The 5,239-nt window shown below is 46.2% G+C and overlaps 1 long non-coding RNA gene across 1 annotated transcript; it reads left to right on the top strand.

Annotated features, from left to right (window-relative positions):
• The first annotated feature begins 278 nt into the window (after positions 1 to 278).
• LOC121812335 lies at positions 279 to 1,246 on the top strand. The gene is made up of 2 exons (XR_006053006.1): positions 279 to 660; positions 754 to 1,246. It is a non-coding gene; the product is annotated as an uncharacterized LOC121812335 (long non-coding RNA).
• The last annotated feature ends 3,993 nt before the right edge of the window (positions 1,247 to 5,239 follow it).

Genomic DNA, 5,239 nt, shown 5'->3' on the forward strand with positions numbered 1-5,239 from the left:
GTACAAAGATTTTTGGCAGTTGTTGTGTCTGAGTGAGAAGATAATTCATGAAATTTGAGAGATGTAGTCATTGAATGCATTTTGTGCCAAAACAATGATAACTGGTCCTCATCTTGTGATTGGTTTTATATTTATGAGGCTGCACTCTTTGCTCTTTATCTCTTGTTATGCCTTCATGTAAGATGAAACTAACACTTTACAATGAAGTCAAGAGGTGACCAAGAGGTATGAGAGGTCCGCAGTTCTCACTAACCCTGTCAATGTGTCTGTGTGTGTGTGTGTGTGTGTGTGCCTGTGTGTGTGTGTGTGTGTGTGTGTGTGTGTGTGTGTGTGTGTGTGTGTGTGTGAGACATGTCTGGAAGAAATCTGTCAGACTTCATCATCACTGCTGTGGCTGAAGGACGGAGCAGGCGGTGCTGAGGATGCAGTCACACTCTTCTCAAAGCGCTTGCTGTTGAAATCTGACGTGGCTGGACGTGACTCCGCCTCTTCCTGTGAACGCACTCCCAGCTAGATTGATTAACCTGTTATTGTGGTTTTGATGGTGATGATGTCATCTTTGTGTCCTCCAGCCCAAACTTCTATATCCTGGACGAGCCGACCAATCACCTGGACATGGAGACCATCGAGGCGCTCGCTAAGGCTCTGAACAAATTCAAGGTGTGTGTGTGTGTGTGTGTGTGTGTGTGTGTGTGTGTGCGCGTGCGCGTGCGCGTGCGTGCGTTCTCACCTGTGTGATGTCACGTGTTTCAGGGCGGGGTCATCCTGGTGTCACATGACGAGCGTCTGATCAGGATGGTGTGTAAGGAGCTGTGGGTGTGTGAAGGCGGGAAGGTGCGGCGCATCGACGGCGGGTTCGATGAGTACCGGGACATCCTGCACGAGCAGTTCAAGAAGGAGGGTTACCTGTGACGCTCCACCCACTGCTTACTGACCGTACCCACCACTGACATAACCACGCCCCCTCCATTATGATGTGTCGCAGCAGCTAATCGGCATCTAGAGCGGACCGGAGGACTTTTTCTTCTCTGAACTCTCACCTGCTGCTCAGGTGATCTGCTGCAAGCTGATTGGCTGCGAACTCTGCGGGGAGAGGGGTCACCCAGAGCGGCTCGGCGTTTATTTAACGAGTGAACCTGTCGTCTGTCTGTCGTCTCAGCTGATTGTGTTTTGTATGGCAGCGGTTTCCTGCGAGCTGATGTCACAGTGACATCAGACACAAAACAAATAAAAGAATCATATCACGCCTCCGCCTCTCTCCTTCACTCCGGGGTGGGGTTGGGGTGGGTCGTGGGCGGTATTTAACTGTGCCAGGCAGTACTCAGAGGTGCCACCGGATGGCGCTCAGGAGGAGCAGATCTGCTCTCAGGAGTGAAGTTTCTACACGTTTATCCTAAACGTGGCCGTGCTCACTGCTAACGAAACGCTAGCTAAGCAGTGACAACAAAACATGTCCGCCTGATAAAACCAGTGGTTAAAGCGAGGTGAAAAATGTGATTTGGTATTTTTGTTTTTAAATGGTACCGTGGAAACGTGCTGGGCGGTTACAGATAGCAGAGCTTTATGAGCTGTGTTGAGCTTCACAGCGGTACGACACCCAGAAACCCTCACAGGCACGAGCGATCCAGCGAGCGCGAGCGATGACGAAGAGCTGCCAGGGTTCAGCTGCTTTCTCTCTTTCTGTCTCTCAGACAGACTTCAGCCCTCCGGCTTCAGAGCGCCGAAGAGGGACAGGACAGCAGAGGGAGGGGAAGACCTGCAGCAAACCGCGGGTCGGACTCGAACCTGGGCGCATGTCCAGAAAAAATCTACAGAGTTGAACTGCAGGAATGTCTTAAAGACATAAAGACCTGGATGGCCGCTAACTTTCTGCTTCTTAATTCAGATCAAACTGAGGTTATTGTACTCGGCCCTGAAAAGCTTAGAAATATGGTATCTAAGCAGATTCTTCCTCTGGATGGCATTACCTTGACCTCCAGTAACGCTGTGAGGAACCTTGGAGTCATTTTTGACCAGGACATGTCCTTCAATGCACATATTAAACAAATATGTAAGACTGCTTTCTTCCATTTGTGCAACATCTCTAAAGTTAGAAATATCCTGTCTCAGAGTGACGCTGAAAAACTAGTTCATGCATTTATTACTTCCAGGCTGGACGACTGTAATTCATTATTATCAGGAAGTCCTAAAAACTCCCTGAAAAGCCTTCAGCTGATCCAAAATGCTGCAGCAAGAGTCCTGACAGGGACTAGAAAGAGAGAGCAGATTTCTCCTGTTTTGGCTTCCTGTTAAATCCAGAATTCAAAATCCTGCTCCTCACATACAAGGTCTTAAATAATCAGGCCCCATCTTATCTTAATGACCTTGTAGTACCATATCACCCTATTAGAGCACTTCGCTCTCGCTCTGCAGGCCTACTTGTTGTTCCTAGAGTATTTAAAAGTAGAATGGGAGGCAGAGCCTTCAGTCTGTTGTTGTGATTTGTTGCTGAAAAATGAATTGAATTCACGTTGATTTAGATAAATCATCATCCCAGTCTGTCCACTGCTGATGGACGACTGAAGACCGGAAGAAGCTGTTACAGACTGATGACTCTTCAGGACCTGGGCCCTATTTCAGGAAGCCGGTTTAGAAAACTCAGAGTGAAAAACGATACTCAGGGTTGAGTAACCCCGAACTGTCCAACTCGGAATATTCGGTTTCAGAAAGGCTGATAACAATAGTTCAGTCAACGCGGAGTTGCTTTAACCCCAAGTTAAGCGCGCGCACGAGGATACATAAAGCCCTGATTAGTGGAGCACAGATTAAGCGAGTCACCATGGAGACGGAGGGAAAGAAGGCGCGGTCAATGTATTTTACAGCGCTTGAGGCGAAATTCTGATGGCAGCATATGCCGATAACATGCAAATTTTGCAGAAAAAAAGTAACACAGCCTCAGCTGCAAAAGAAAGGGAGCATGCATGGCAAAACATAGCCGACAGAGTCAATGCGTGAGTGTTAATTTAAACATTGATCTAGGGATTTCCACCCATTTAACACGTTATTTTATTATATTTATTTTATTTTTTATTTTATACATTTTATTTTGTGATGTGATGTGAGCGCAGGTGCAACCCAACAGGCCCCAAACGTTCCTGGCAGCAAGTAAAAATGAAATATAAAAATATAGTCCAAACAGGTGAGGTGTAATTGTATTATGAGCCATAGTGCTTGGTCTGTTTGTCCGATGTAAATCAATTGCAGTTAGAGGCTACATTAATTTCCCCTCTGTAAGCACTTATTGAAATTATCTGAGCACATTACAAGTACATATTTGCTTACTCTGTATGCTCAAATGTGACCCGTTATAGCCAACAGAAAAAAAGCGGAGGCCCGAAAAACAGGTGGGGGTCCTCCACCACCACCACTCACAGAGGCTGAGCAGTTGGCTTCCACATTTGTGATAATGTTGGCAGCATCACATATGATCTTCACAGTGCAGAGAACACAAATTAGCATCCATTACTATAATGAAATAATTTGTTAGTTTGAAATGCTACAGGGAACTATGTACCTGTACATTAATGCTGTGGAAAGACTTCCTGTTCACATAGTCTCCTTCATTTACTGAAGGAGCAATGATTGGAATGTGAGTGCCATCTATACAGCCAATCACGCCTGGGAACCGTGAAATAAATGTAAAATTTAAGTAGTAGTTCAAGTATCACCACATCATGAATTAAGTTTTCGTTCATCCTGATACCTGCAATTTTGTGGCATCCCTCTTTGATAAATCTTGTGGGTCTATGACCGGGGAACACCACAAACGAGTACAGGAGACGTTTCAGTGCAACTGTAACAACCTGACTGCCCGACAGACGGTAGCCTTGGAAACGTGCTCAGCGTCACCAATATTATACAGAAAGCTCCCGTTTGCAAAAAACCGAAGTGCAATACAAATAATATGTACAGAACTGAGAGCATGTCTGCGATGTGTCACAAACATAATATTAGGCCTGAGGATGTTATTCAAATGAATTATAGATTGTGCTGAAAAACGGTAACGTTCACACAGGAAATCATCAGGAAATGATAAAATGTCCAAACGCGCTCTAATCACTCTCTCCCGGCGGAGAGCTCTGCGGACAATTTGGGCTTCAACATCTACTGGCTCTTCAAGGAAGGAGCACGCCATGTCTGACACTTCCTACAGTCAGGTTTCTGACAAAGAGGCGGAGAAGGTCAGGGTTATTTGAAGTAAACCTGCTAGGGGGCAGGTTAGCTTCACGGAGTGTGTCGTCATAGTAACTCACTCAGAATTAATCTAAACTCGCTTTGTGAAACCGAAAACCCAGAGTTTTCGTTAACTCAGGGTTTACTTACTCAGAGTTTGCACTAAACCGGCTTCCTGAAACAGGGCCCAGTAGGTGAAAGGACATGAAGACACAAACACCGATCACAGTCAGAAACAACCAGCCAGTACAAAACAGCTCCTCTCATAAAACAGGCAGACACCAACTACTGAAGGAAACCACCACAAAGTCAAATTAAACCCTAAACAAACACAGCGGGGGGGCGAGGCACCCTCAAACAGCTTTCAGGTTTAACAATGGGAATGAAAATGAAGCCATGAGGGCCAAACAGCACCCTCTGCTTGCAGCTGCCCCCTCAGCCTGCGTACAGGTGTGTCCAATCAGTCGCTCAGGGGTCTGGTTTCCCTCTGCTGGACCAATAGGCTTTCGCTGGAGGTGCAGGCCGAGGGTTGGTCTGTGTTTCCACAGAGACTTATTCATCATAAAGAACACAAGACAGAACAACCAACTCGCTCATGAGGGAAGTTTTGGGTCAGAACCAGCTCTTGGAGCTCACGCTGCTCACCTGACTCCAAATCCTTCAAAGAGCAGCTTCCTCGTAGCCTTTTTATTGACAAACACAGTTGCAACACACAGCACAAGCACCTCCCTCCATAAAACCCCCCAATGGTTCTAAGACAAGGCACTGTGTGTGTGTGTGTGTGTGTGTGTGTGTGTGTGTGTGTGTGTGTGTGTGTTTGAGTGACCTCCTGCTGACCAAAAGGGTGATAAAAGCAGGAAGCAACAACAGAAGAACAGATCTGTCAGACAGGATGTATCTGCGATAAAACCTCCCCCAGCACACAGTGTCTGGTGGTCAGAGACAAAGGAATGTCTTGATCCTGTAGATTGAACTCAGACTTTACAAATTTAAGAACCACAATGACAACATTCAACAATCAGACTTA

Source organism: Haplochromis burtoni, unplaced genomic scaffold, assembly GCF_018398535.1.
Source record: "Haplochromis burtoni strain Fernald_Lab_line unplaced genomic scaffold, NCSU_Asbu1 Contig_542, whole genome shotgun sequence".
Classification (NCBI taxonomy): Eukaryota; Metazoa; Chordata; class Actinopteri; order Cichliformes; family Cichlidae; genus Haplochromis; species Haplochromis burtoni.